Below are 15,274 nucleotides of genomic sequence, written 5' to 3'. Positions count from 1 at the left end.
ATGTATTCCTTCAGAGCATAAGGCCGGGGTTAATTTATCATCAAGACTGATGCACAGATATGGAAAAGTGATCAAAATATTTTATTATCATAAAACACATCAGGATGAATCCTGGAATGGAAGTCCTTTGGACAAGAGAGGCATGAGTTATGTACACAATAGTATAGTACAATTAATCAAGAAATAGCACATTATGAGCTCAAATCAGGTTATGTGTGTGTCCTCAGAAAGACAGCGAGAAGGTTCTGTAGGACAGGTTGGTGAATACGTCCATCTGGTGACTGCCTCCACCTACTGTCAGCACCTGGAAAAGCAAAGACATCACAACCACTTCCTTCATACACCAAAAACCACCACAGTCCCTGCTCAACAAAACTCAACCATATCAACACTGAGACCATATCAAAACTGAAACCATATCAAAACTGAATATCAATAATATCATCCAGACTGTATCACATCCGGCCGTGATTAGGAGTCCCATAGGGCGGCGCACAATTAGCCCAGCGTCGTCCGGGTTTGGCCAGGGTAGGGCGTCATTGTAAATAAGAATTTGTTCTTAACTGACTTGACTAATTAAATAAAGGTTTAATAAAAAATGTTTTAAAAAATTTACTGAAGCTTTGATGTGGACAAAAATGTAATCATTAGTAATGCTCTTATCCACAGCGACTTACAGTAGTGAGTGCATAATTACTTTACTTTTTTCCCGTACTGGTACCCCATGGGAATCGAACCTACAACCATGGCGTTGCAAGTGACATGCTCTACAACTGAGCCACACAGGACTTTTGACCGAGAACAGGAAGAAAACAAGCGGGACGAGCAAAGAAGGACATTTAACCTGAGGGGTTGGATGAGTAATGTGGAGTGTTCAGATGGTCTGTCTAATGACTCTCACCCTGTGTTCAGTGCTGTTGAGGTTCAGTGCCAGCGTGTTGAGGGAGTGGGGGTTGCAGGGGATCTGAGCCTTTATACCTCTCCCCCGCGGAGACAGTGGGACACACACTGGCCCTCACCCACCGACAAGATCTACAGGCGGGGGAGAGGTCACACACACATGGACTGTCTGCAGTTAGAGAAAGACAAACACATAAACTTTCTTTCACCCTTCCCACACACAGTCTGACCCACACACACGTCTCACCATGTCCTGGTAAAAGTTGGCTTGTCGCTGGCATCCGGAGAGATGGAAGATGGAGGTGGGTGACATGGAGCGGAGGTGCCATAGGTAAAGGGATGGGCCTCCTCCACAGAGCTGGTGGGGAAAAATAAGGGACAGGGGTTAGGGAGAATTATTTAACTACATTAAAAGGAGATCAAATTGTAGGAGGAAACGCTGAGTAATGTTACAGTATCTGCATTGCAAAAAACATTTCAGGCATCTCGACTTTTCATCCTGAAGGACTAAAAGATAACAGCGCGAGACATTCCACAGGTGGAGTCGACCTTCGCGACTGTTCTAATGTATCGCCACGGCAACCACACTGATAACATAAGTGCCGCATTTCAGACTGAGGTACTGAACAAGTCAGGACAATTTCTAGAAAAAGAGTACTCATCCTATGGGGGAAGGGACTGTTGATTTATGGGGAAAAAACTAAATTGCAAGGGCTGCCCTTTCCTCACCATCCAATCAGAGTCGGTTGTCAGGCAGCTGATCCACTTGCCATATTGGGGGCGGGCACATTCCTAGAAAGAGAGGGAGTGAGAGAAGAGAGAAAGAGTAGAAGCATTAGGATTTTGTTTGTAGTATGATGTGTATTTTGTTACGCAATCTGCAGAAAGGGGTGGTGGACTATGTATTTTCATAAATAACAGCTGGTGCACAACATCTAAGGAGGTCTCGAGCTATTGCTCGCCTGAGGTAGAGTATCTCATGATAAACTGTAGACCACACTACCTACCTAGAGAGTTTTCATCTGTATTTTTCATAGCTGTTTACATACCACCACAGTCAGAGGCTGGCACTAAGACAGCATTGAATGAGCTGTATTCCGCCATAAGCAAACAGGGAAACGCTCACCCAGAGGCGGCGCTCCTAGTAGCCGGGGAATTTAACGCAGGGCAACTTAAATCCATTATACCAAATTTCTATCAGCATGTTAAATGTGCAACCAGAGGAAAGAAAACTATGGACCACGTTTACTCCATACACAGAGACACATACAAAGCTCTCCCTCGCCCTCCATTTGGCAAATCTGACCATAATTCTATCCTCCTAATTCCTGCTTACAAGCAAACATTAAAGCAGGAAGCACAAGTGACTAGATCAATAAGAAAGTGGTCCGATGAAGCAGATGCTAAGCTACAGGACTGTTTTACTAGCACAGACTGGAAAATGTTCCGCGATTCCTCCGATGGCATTGAGGAGAACACCACATCAGCCATTGGCTTCATCAATAAGTGCATCGATGATGTCGTCCCCACAGTGACCGTACGTACATACCCCAACCAGAAGCCATGGATTACAGGCAACATCCCACTGAGCTAAAGGCTAGAGCTGCCGCCTTCAAGGAGCGGGAATCTAACCTGGAAGCTTATACGAAATCCCGCTATGCACTCCGACAAACCATCAAACAGGTAAAGCGTCAATACAGGACTAAGATCGAATCACACTACACCGGCTCTGACGCTTGTCGGCTGTGGCAAGGCTTGCAAACAATTAGACTACAAACAGAAGCATAGCCGAGAGCTGCCCAGTGACACGAGCCTACCAGACGACCTAAACTACTTCTATGCTCGCTTCGAGGCAAAAAACATTGAAACATGCATGAGAGCACCAGCTGTTCTGGAAGACTGATCACGCTCTCTGCAGCCGATGTGAGTTAGACCTTTAAACAGGTCATCATTCACAAGGCTGCAGGGCCAGATGGATTACCAGGACGTGTACTGCGAGCATACGCTGACCAACTGGCAAGTGTCTTAACTGACATTTTCAACCTCTCCCTGTCCGAGTCTATAATACCAACATGTTTTAAGCAGACCACCATAGTGCCTGTGCCCAAGAACACTATGGTAACCTGCCTAAACAACTACCGACCCGTAGCACTCACATCTGTAGCCATAAAGTGCTTTGAAAGGCTGGTCATGGCTCACATCAACACCATTAGCCCAGAAACCCTAGACCCAATCCAATTTGCATACCACCCCAACAGATCCACAGATGATGCAATCTCTATTGCACTCCACACTGCCCTTTCCCACCTAAAGGAACACCTATGTGAGAATGCTATTCATTGACTACAACTCAGCGTTCAACACCATAGTGCACTCAAAGCTCTTCCATAAGCTAAGGACCCTGGAACTAAACACCTCCCTCTGCAACTGGATCCTGGACTTCCAGACGGGCCGCACCCAGGTGGTAAGGGTAGGTAACAACACATCCACCACGCTGATCCTCAACACAGGGGCCCCTCAGGGGTGCGTGCTCAGTACCCTCCTGCACTCCCTGTTCACTCATGACTGCACGGCCAGGCACGACTCCGACACCATCGTTAAGTTTGCCGATGACACAACAGTGGTAGGCCTGATCACCGACAACGACGAGACAGCCTATAGGGAGGAGGTCAGAGACCTGGCCGTGTGGTGCCAGGACAACAACCTCTCCCTCAAAATGATCAAGACAAAGGAGAGGATTGTGGACTACAGAAAAAGAGGACCGAGCAGGCCCCCATTGTCATCGACGAGGCTGCAGTGGAGCAGGTTGAGAGCTTCAAATTCCTTGGTCTCCACATCAACAACAAACTATCATGGTCCAAACACACTAAGACAGTTGTGAAGAAGGCACGACAAAGCCTATTCCCCTTTAGGAGACTGAAAAGATTTGGCATGGGTCCTCAGATCCTCAAAAGGTTCTACAGCTGCACCATTGAAAGCATCCTGACTGGTTGCATCACTGCCTGGTATGGCAATTGTTCGGCCTCCGACCGCAAGGCACTACAGAGGGTAGTGCGAACGGCCCAGTACATCACCGGGGCCAAGCTTCCTGCCATCCACGACCTCTATAGCAGGCGGTGTCAGAGAAAGGCCCTAAAAATGTGTCAAAGCCTCCAGCCACCCTAGTCATAGACTGTTCTCTCTGCTACCGCTCGGCAAGCGGTACCGGAGCGCCAAGTCTATGTCCAAGAGGATTCTAAACAGCATCTACTCCCAAGCCATAAGACTCCTGAACATCTAATCAAATGGCTACCCAGACTATTTGCATTGTCCCTCCCTCTTTTACACTGCTGCTACTCTCTGTTGTTATCATCATCTATGCATAGTCACTTTAATAACTCTACCTACATGTACATATTACCTCAACTAACCGGTGCCCCTGCACATTGACTCTGTACCGGTACTTACCCTGTATATAGGTCTCGCTATTGTTATTTTACTGCTGCTCTTTAATTACTTGTTACTTTTATTTCTTATTCTTATCTGTATTTTGTTTTAAACTCCATTGTTGGTTAGGGGCTCGTAAGTAAGCTGTATGGTCTACACCTTTTGTATTCGGCGCATGTGACTAATACAATTTGATTTGACAGGGATGTCAAACATGCAGCCTGCTGCACAGGCCCTATGCAGGTTCTAGTGTAGACCGCCTTTCCGGTTAAATTATGTTAAGGAGTGTTTTGTCAACACTAAATGATTAAACTAGTGAGAAATCTATGATAGTTGAAAAAAATAATTTAGTTTGCTTGATTTACTATCATCCTAAATTAAGATTATTATTTTGCCTTATCTAATTCCAATGTATATTACCCAACTACACAAGCTAATGTTTTAACCACATCGAATTGGGGGGGCGGGGGGGGGGGGGGGGGATTACACATCGTTTTACCTCAGACTGATGATGTTAGTATAAAAGGTTTATAATCAACACAATGACACAAGATCAATAGCTTAAAACAGATCAATATGTTTGGTTTTGTACTGTTGATTTTGTCATACGCGCTGAGGTTCGCAAGATTTACACTGCAAAAATTAAAATCTAAGTAAGATTAAATATCTTAAATCAAGGCAATATATGCTTGTTTTTTGTCTGACAAGATATTTCTTCTTATCAGCCAGTTTATATGTTGGAGCATTACAAGCTTTTTTTGTCCTTAATTATCTTAATAAGATAATATAACTTGTTACTGAGATTGTATTACTGGTTCTGAGTAACTTAATGCTCCAAACTAGAATTACCAGAATAATAAAGCTGTTTGATCAACACTGACAAGTACAAAACTGCTTTGTCAAAGTCAGAATTTCTTATTTCAAGCATCTTATCGTTTTCATCTCTTCACACATTAAGAACAGATGATGACCAAATGGAATTCACTGTTTTATTGTCAATCTTACACACAGCAATCATGTAGACAAAATACAGTACAGAACAAAGACAGTACACTTTTCATATCTGGGGAACACACTATGAGTCATTTGAACTGTTGTACAATTCTATTACATCCCCAAGATGGTATTTGACTTGATGGAGATGGAGTTTGGCTCTTGTTGCTAATTGTGTAATAAGAGGTCAAATCAACCAGCTTTTCAGCATCCACTAACTCAGTGGCCTGTGCAAGGTGTGGGACCTCAACTTGATAAGCCATGACGTTTCTAACAAAGCGTATAGTTTGAAATGGTTGATATTCCAAACAATAAAGCCTAGAATCAAGAAGAAATATGTTTTTGACCAGTCCAAATTCTGGCATATTACCATTCAGTACTTTGGCAAAGATCATGGACTTCTGAGTTCTGAATTTATTAGAATTTATTACAAGCCATTTGACTGATACAGCATGGTTTACTTCATTGAAACCTAGGAAGTCCCTCAATTTTCCACATAAATATTGTAGATCTTTAACCTCTGATACAGGTCCCATCTCCCTTTCATTTGAAAAAATTGGGTGCATTGAACTGTCAACATTTTGGCAGCTTTCATATATTTGGTTCTGATTGATCCAAGACATGCAAATATTTTTACAATTGAGCTTGGAAGCCCATTGTTTAAAGAAACAATGTTAAGACTCAAACCGCATACACATATGTCTAACCATTGGACCCAATGGAGGCCTATAACTAAAAAGTCAAAGACGGTTCAAATCTTTGAGTCATCTAACAACACCATGAATGAAGATGGAATGGATGACACATATCCAGGCATGGATCATATATCAACCGCAGTATTAAAAGGTAATGTTCATTTGTTTATACCCGTCTACCTTTCTCCTTAGCAAGCTAACATTAGCTAACGTTCATTTGAATTGGAAAGTTGGCAAACCAAGTTAGCATGCTAATTTTAACTAGGTAACGTAAACGCACTCACTTTTGTACATCGCCTTGGTCCGTACAATTGACCTTATTTTAGCGCCCAAAAAACGTAATACTTCCAGATCAACTTTAATGTCAATACCATTGTAAAGCACAAAATCAATTACATGACCTCCACGCTGCACGTTTCTGCATGATTCAAGAAGTCAACGAGCTCCGTCGGGTCTTTTTAAAAATGGCGGGTGGGGAAGCGAAACTAATGCGTGGTAGTGAGAAGGAGAGATATGTGTGGCAAAACTGCTTTTTTTCACTCGATCTGTCCAACTTATCACCTTATCGCCTCTAAAGTGTAAATAAAACACTATAAAGAGTTTATATAATGTGTCATTACATACCTATTTGAAGGTTTGTGTCGATTTTGAATCGGGTTTTTAGGGCAGTGCTAAAGTGATCTTCAGAAGTAAACAGCGGCTTTGAGAGTCATGATGCGTGCAGTGATGACGCAAAAAATGACTAGGTATCCCCCTTACCCCCGTCACTGTCAATTTCTTGTTTTTAAACGATGAGAGAAGTGCTACACCTGGTGGAGAGAGATTGTAAAGACAGAAATAGTTTCTTTATGCGTGCTGTACGTTACGGCATGACACGTCACGATGTAACGGAGGGTCAGTTTTTTCAACTTTTCTCCAATACTATAGAGCCATTACCATGTCGATCAATACTTGAATAGAAACGTAGTTCACACCCCAGATTTTGAAGTCAACACAGTCCCATTTGTTTTCTTTGCAGCTTCGTTTGAATGTCGCGGTTGCGCACATTTGTAGGGAATGGGGTGAGTTTTACGTTAACTGTTAGCAGTTAACTGCACGAACGGCCATTCGTTGAAAAAACTTGAACTTTGGTTAGATTGAGAGTGCTTTATTGCCAGAAATAGTGTTAATGAGGTGTAAATGTGCCCTAATGACTGACACCTTAGATTATTTAGCATCGCCGTCTTTGGCGCCCTTTCTATTGACAATAGAAAAGAAAAAAAAATCATTAGCTTGCACTATCTTTTGGTTTAAAGTAATTGACGTCAACGTTAATGATATACTGGTAGTCTAATTTTGTTGCATAACATTAGCTAGCTTGGTAAATCATTCCTGCATTAACTGGAAAGGGAACAGTATGCTAATCTCTCATAACCTATATCAACCTGACACTTTGCGTCTATAAACTATGATTTAGTTGCTAATTACTCAACTATTTACCATGTGGTTAAATTTGTTTTTCAGCTGCTAATATAAGCACAGACATGCTGCCCAGTCTCTCTTTCCCGGGCCAGAGCACTTCTTCAGAAGGAGAACCATTTGGAGATTTACTCATGGGGAAAATTAGGTAATGTTAGATTTTGACATTTGGGAGACATTTAATCTAATCATGCAGACAGTGTTTCCTGTTATCAAAGTAGAATTTCCTGGCCATCATTACAATACATGTATCTAAAGATGTAGTTTTGGTGTTTGCTGTTAGAATGTTGTTACAGTGTGTTTTTTTTTCTTTATAATTACCATTGAATAAAAATGTATGTCTGATACAGGGTGAAGAATCAGACCTGTGTAGACCAGACACCTCCTCTGGGACCTGTGATTTCAGGCACAGGTCCCAGAGGCACAGTTTTAAGGCACAGTTTTATGTAGTGTTCAAAAAGGTCATGAAGCCACCGCTGCTGGACAAAGGTAATTACTGGCTCTGTTGAAAATGGAGAATTACATGAACGGATTAATTTTTGTTTAAATAACTGGTTGCAGTAAATCAAATGAAACTATTTTCGTTTTTAACAGTGAAGCACTCAATCGCCATGATGAAGGCTGTACCAGATATGTTCCCATCACCTGTGGCTTCACCGAAGAAGTTAGGACATGCAAGTGAGGCTATGCTTCACATCCTTGAGGTAAGAAATGTGTGCATGTATTAGAATGTATTACTTAACCATAACATACAAAGAGTGTGAATTGTCTTTGTGGTCATATGTTTTTCTCTTTGTGTTTGTGTCAGTCTGCAGAAGACCTCAACACCTTTCTTCAGGCGAGACCACTCTTCAGCCCTGTCGTGATTGTCTGCGAAACCAACTGCGTACTGGCCATTGGAACCATGCCTGTGGTGATCTTCCCAAAAGAGGACATCTATGCCAGCGTGACGTATCTCATGGCGTGTTATTACGCCTTTCACCTCACATATCCCAAGTGCAATGCGACACTCTTCTCTGTGCTGCAGACAGAAGCCCTCTCGGACACCATCCATGACCGGGACATGACTTCTTCATAAAAAAAGGCTATGGCCGAGTGGAAAAAGTTCATTACTGACTAGGGTTGCACAATACCATTTTTTCATTTCCGGTCCCGATAACAGAACTGTGTGTATTGGCCCATCCGAGAACCGATCCGATAACCTTTAATAAATAGGCAGGGCATTTGTTGTTTATTATAAGAAGGTTTAAAGTACTGTTATGTTTTATATTCCCATTGGTCTTACATTTTCACCTTAACCACCAATGGCCTTTGTTGTTGTTTTTGCATCCTTTGTTCTGCCCATATCAGCCTCTGGATATACTAAGTCCTTAATAAAGAAGTGAAAAGAAATTAGATTCATTCATTCTTTAAGCAAGCCAATCTCATTTCTAGTAGTAATACATTTATCTTTGTCAGGATTACTTATTTTAAGCACAATATGCTATTTTTCTGTAAATTCCTGGGCATATTGCATTATTCCAAGATTATTTCAATAGCATTGGATTCTAAATTTAACCCCTTTTTACTACATATTGAGAAAATAATTCTTAAATCTTTTCTTTGTATCCAGACAAATTACTCGTTTTTAGTCTGAACACACTAGGTTTAAGATATCTGCGTTCTTTGAGACTAGATATTTTTACGTGTTTAAAAAATCTTGGCAAGTAAAATTTTCCTGTTCTGTTGGCAGATAATTTAGCTTATTTTAGGTAATATTTCCCTCATTTTATTGCTTTTTTTCTTGTTTTTGAGGGCTGACTTTTTGCAGTGTAGAAGGCAGCCATCATTTTCTTTCTGAAATGGCATGGATAATTTGGTAGTTCCCTATAAAGGACACTAGCCACACACAAATGCACAAACTTGACAGTCAAACGATCACTTAAATAGCAGCCAACAGTTGTCACTGTTGATATCCTATGGAGGGTTGTGATTAGTTGAAGTTAACAGAAAGCTCCCCCCCCCATACTATAGGTCATTCCAAAACATAGATAGAAGCCTTCTACACATTCTCATCTAAACAGCAATGTATAGGTTATTGCAAATTTCCATGTGGCCTTTGAATAGTGTCAGTTTAAACACCGCGACACCCAAATGTTTGCCCCCTGTTCTATTGATTTTCAGAGGGATCAATGGAATTAACAAAAAGTGTTGCGTTATACTTACCACGTTGGCGACCCACTTGAATCAAAATACAACTTCAAAATGTAGCTAGCTGTCTTCTACAAATTGTCCTCTAACCAGTGATGTACACATCATTCTTAGATTCCGTGTGGTTTTTGAGCGGTGTTAGTTTTAACAGGACATACAACATTACCATTACATTTGTCATTTAGCAGACGCTCTTATCCAGAATGGCTTACAGTAGTGAGTGGATACATTTTCTTACTGGTCCCCTGTGGGAATTGAACCCACAACCCTGGCGTTGCAAGTGTCATGCTTTACCAACAACCTCATGAGACCTCATATCCCTCTCGCGCAACAATTGATTTCAATGTGATAATCGATAGGAGTGATTGACAAAACAGTGTTGAGTTTGTCTTTCTGTTTTGGTGAACCCTGTACCAAATTGCAACATTCCAAAATGTAGCCGACTGTTATATATCCAGTTTACATGTTTTTTGAGCTGTGGTAGTTTCAACAGAGCATACATGTGCAACAAAAGTAATCATATGTGTCACGACTCCGACCGAGGCAGGCTCTCCTTCTCGTTCGGGTGGTGCTCGGCGGTCGTCGTCACCGGCCTATTAGCTGCCACTGATCCTTTTCTCCCCCTCCTTATGTGTTCATTGGTTACACCTGTTTTGTGTTTGTTCTTAATTAGTTGTGCTTTATCAGTCAGCCGGCCCACCCGTTTCTTTGTGTGGGATCGTTAGTTTGTAAGCGTGGTGTTTGTTTCGGACTATACGTGTTTGTGTATGTTCGAGTTTGTTACTGGACTGTTTTCGTTCCCCGTGTCTGGGGCAGTTTACGTAGAGCACCCAGTGGGGTGGCCGAAGTTCTCCGTGTTTCATTAAAGGAACATTGTTATTGAATCCTCTGTTTTTCCTGCGCCTGACTTCGCACTCCGACACCCAGTCCTTACAATATGGTTGTGTATATGTAGATTGGGCTATTTATCAACATGTCTTGTCAACAGGAAGGAACAGCATCATTTAACTTAGTTTTAGCAATATATAAATTGAACTTTCAACATTAATTTCCAATGGTATTGTACTTAAATCAGGTAACAACTGCTTGATAAATACAAAAACAGGCTGTGATTTATTTATTTTTGATGATATACCAGAAATCAACAAAACAGGTTTGCCCTGCCTACATATAAAACATGTTTTTGGTTAAACAAAAAATTACTTAAATATACTTTTGTATGTAAGAAAGATGCTACATTATAACTTCTGTACATATGGAGGGTAGGGGCAGGCAACCACCCATCCCAATATCTTACCTCATATTTGTAGACCTCAATGCAGTGCATGGATTGGCCAGTCCTGTAGTCTGGAGGCGGAGTTCAGAGAGTGAGATACATGACAACACTACAGTATAATGTAATACAGCCATGCATTGATTCCAGATGTGTCAATGACAGATAGAGTAACCTGAAGCAGTGATAGGTTGATGCATCCGTCACTCACCCCATATCCTGACAGCGCCGTCCTCACCCCCAGAGAGGATCTCCCCCTCCCTCTCTCTCACACTCAGACAGTGGATGTAGTCTGTATGACTCTGCAGAACTGACTGGGGAAGGGAGAGAGAGCAATAAAGAGAACGAGCAAAGGTTAAGTGTGGGATAGCGAGAGAGGAAAGGATGAAGAGAGAAGATATTAAAAGATGTAGCAACGAAGAATATTTATTTAAAATGTTCAACGAAGAATATTTATTTACAATGTTCAACATCAGATTGCTGAATCTTGAGACCGAATCGAAGCAATGAATATTTCTCAAACCTTAAAGACGCCACTTTCCAGATCCATTATGTGGATGTTATTGTCCCCTCTACCAATCACTAGACTGTTCTCCTGAGCGAGAGAGAGAGAGAGAGAGAGAGAGAGAGAGAGAGAGAAAGAGAGAGAGAACACTTGTCTCAGTACAGTGAGGTACTTAATGAATCTGACAAGTGTCTGTGTACTCACAGTGGGATTGATAGACATGGTATTGATCTCTGGGATCTCCAGGCTGGATCTGCAAAGAGGGGCATTTATGAACAAACACTTTTTGGCTACAAACATCAGACAGCAAAGAGAAACATCTGGAGATAAAATAACCAACACAAATGTACACAGTCTACACACAGACACACTTTCTTGTGTTTTCTCAAAACAAATTTACGGCTGATTGGTGCCTTACTTGTAATTCGGCCTCTTTGTCCAAGCAGCCTTGGTATTCTGGGAGAGAGACACAGCGACTTGGTCGATTTCACATACTGTCATAGACTGGACCAGTAAATGTGAGGATGGGTTTCTGGCTCAGATCTGTAGCATCTGGGCTAAACGCTGAGGAGAGACTGGGTGAAATGATAAAAAATAGCATTTTACTGTAAAGAACTAAGTAAATAAGATACATTGGACTTGGGCACCTCAAAAATGTGCTTTACCCATTCAAACATTTAAATGATACATTTGTATTGCAGGGACAGTCTGATTACATAATCTCTGTTCATATCATGAAATTTCTCACTACTCAAACTGCAAGCAGCCAGTAAACTGCATGTCCTCGACCTAGCTCGGTCTCACCTGAACACCGCTATCTCGCCGTAGTTGTTGCCGGCGGCTAGGAAACGACCACAGGGAGAGAAACTCTGGGAGAACACGGACATGTGGAGGTGCTGGACGAAGAACACATTGACACATAGCTAATGTAATTAAGATATCAGATTTATAAAAGCAATAGCAGCATTTTAAAACATATTGAATGGGCATGATACAAGTATTGCTAGCTAGATGTTCAACGTTACAGTAACATTACCTAACTAATGTTGCTAGTTAAATGACTAATAACATGTCTGTAAGCGTTCATGTGGCTAGTGCAAACTAACTTAGCTACATTGCTAGCAATCGTGTTATCTGAGCAGGCGACTTGAGTGCCGTTGATTGCATGACTATTCCTGATATGCTCAGAAGAAAACAGTATAGATGGTAGACACTGTTACCTCGACAGGACCCATTGTGAAGACGAATATACAGTTTTAAGCGTCAGAAAATATAAATATTGTTGAGCTCAACTTCTGTTTACGAATTTTGTGTTTCCAATTTAAACCAAAAAGTCGCCAAAATATACAATGAGACAGATATTTCACCAGATGTGTTAATGTGAAGCATCTGGTTGGCGTTTCCGTTCACTACCAAATATGGTGATGAGAGGAAGCCCAGTGGCCGGACTTGGTGACGTGTGGTTGTTTCATCAGAGTTCCCGAGTTTGAATATCCCGTATGCACATTCCATGATCAAACGTTCTAAACACACTTCCTACCGGTGGCGCATACTATAGAACGGAAGTCAGTCTAGTTGTTATCGACGATATGTCTTACTACCACTATGTCGCAGATTTTTACTAGGTATCTTCAGGACTTGCCTCAAATTATGCCTCAAATTATTACTAATGATGTACATTGAGTTGTTAAATCAGCCTCCGAGACTCCAGCTAGTAAGAATTAAAAGGGGTTCAAGATGTATATAGGTAGCTACATTGACAACTATGAAGGTGAGTACTAGAGGTCGACCGATTAATCGGAATGGCCGATTAATTAGGGCCGATTTCAAGTTTTCATAACAATCTGTAATCTGCATTTTTGGACACCGATCATGGCCGATTACATTGCACTCCACGAGGAGACAGTGTGGTAGGCTGACTACCTGTTATGCGAGTGCAGCAAGGAGCCAAGGTAAGGTGCTAGCTAGCATTAAACGTATCTTATAAAAAACAATCAATCTTAACATAATCACTAGGTAACTACACATGGTTGATTATATTACTAGTTTATCTAGCTTGTCCTGCGTTGCATATAATCGATGCGGTGCCTGTTAATTTATCATTGAATCACAGCCTACTTCGCCAAACGGGTGATTTAACAAGCACATTCGCGAAAAAAGCACTGTCGTTGCACCAATGTGTACCTAACCATAAACATCAACGCCTTTCTTAAAATCAATACACAAGAATATATTTTTTAATCTGCATATTTAGTTAATATTGCCTGCTAACATGAATTTCTTTTAACTAGGGAAATTGTGTCACTTTCTTGCATTCTGTGCAACAGAGTCAGGGTATATGCAGCAATTTGGGCCGCCTGGCTCGTTGCGAACTGTGTGAAGACTATTTCTTCCTAACAAAGACAGCCAACTTCGCCAAACGGGGGATGAAATAACAAAAGCGCATTTGAGAAGAAAAAAAAACAATAGTTGCACGAATGTACCTAACCATAAAACATCAATGCCTTTCTTAAAATCAATACACAGAAGTATATTTTTTTAAACCTGCATATTTAGTTAAAAGAAATTCATGTTAGCAGGCGATTCTTATGGCTGCATGTCACGCCCTGGCCTTAGTTATCTTTGTTCTCTTTATTATTTTGGTTAGGTCAGGGTGTGACACGGGTGGTTTGTGTGTTTTTGTCTCGTCTAGGGAGTTTGTACTGTCTAGGTTTTTTTTGTAGAGTTATGGGGTTGTGTTCATTATAGGTGTTTATGTAAGTCTATGGTTGCCTAGATTGGTTCTCAATTAGAGGCAGGTGTTTATCGTTGTCTCTGATTGGGAACCATATTTAGGCAGCCATGTTCTTTGGGTATTTTGTGGGTGATTGTTTCCTGTGTCAGTGTTTGTGCCACACGGGACTGTTACGGTTTGTTCACGTTTATTGTTTTGTATTGGTGTTCATAGTTCAGTTTTCTATATTAAAACATGGATACCTACCACGCTGTGTATTGGTCCGATCCTTGTTACACCTCTTCAGAGGAAGAAGAGGAAGACAGCCGTGACACTGCATCCCGCTACCGGGATCGATATGACAGCAGATAGATAAAGTGCAGGGCGCCAAATTCAAAAAACAGAAATCTCATAATTAAAATTCCTCAAACATACATGTGTCTTATATCATTTTAAAGGTATTCTTGTTGTTAATCCCACCAAAGTGTCCGATTTCAAATATGCTTTTCAGCGAAAGCACTACAAACGATTATGTTAGGTCACCATCAAACCACAATAAGCACAGCCATTTTTCCAGCGAAAGATAGCAGTCAGAAAAAGCAGAAATAGAGATAAAATGAATCACTAACCTTTGATTATCTTCATCAGATGACGCTCATAGGACTTCATGTTACACAATACATGCATGTTTTGTTTGATAAAGTTCATATTTATAACAAAAAATCTGAGTTTACATTGGCGCGTTACATTCACTAGTTCCAAAAACATCCAGTGATAGTGCATAGCCACATTGTTTCAACAGAAATACTCATCATAAATGTAGATGATAATACAAGTTATACACATGGAATTATAGATATACCTCTCCTTAATGCAACCGCTGTGTCAGATTTAAAAAAAACTTTACGGAAAATGCAAATCATGCAATAATCTGAGACGGAGCTCAGAACAATAGCCAAATTAGCCGCCATGTTGGACTCAACAGAAATCAGAAAATACATGATAAATGTTTCCTTACCTTTGATGAACTTCATCAGAATGCAGTCCTAGGCATCCCAGGTCCACAATAAATGCTTGATTTGTTCGATAATGTCCGTTATTTATGTCCAATTAGCTACTTT

The 15,274-nt window shown here is 41.1% G+C and overlaps 1 pseudogene; it reads right to left on the bottom strand.

Annotated features, from left to right (window-relative positions):
- Positions 1 to 58: 58 nt before the first annotated feature.
- Positions 59 to 12,362, bottom strand: LOC120052727 (annotated as a pseudogene).
- Between the last annotated feature and the right edge of the window lie 2,912 nt (positions 12,363 to 15,274).

This window comes from Salvelinus namaycush, chromosome 8 (genome assembly GCF_016432855.1).
Source record: "Salvelinus namaycush isolate Seneca chromosome 8, SaNama_1.0, whole genome shotgun sequence".
Classification (NCBI taxonomy): Eukaryota; Metazoa; Chordata; class Actinopteri; order Salmoniformes; family Salmonidae; genus Salvelinus; species Salvelinus namaycush.
Note: the sequence above shows the minus strand (reverse complement) of the source record. Positions and strands in the feature narration are given on the sequence as shown.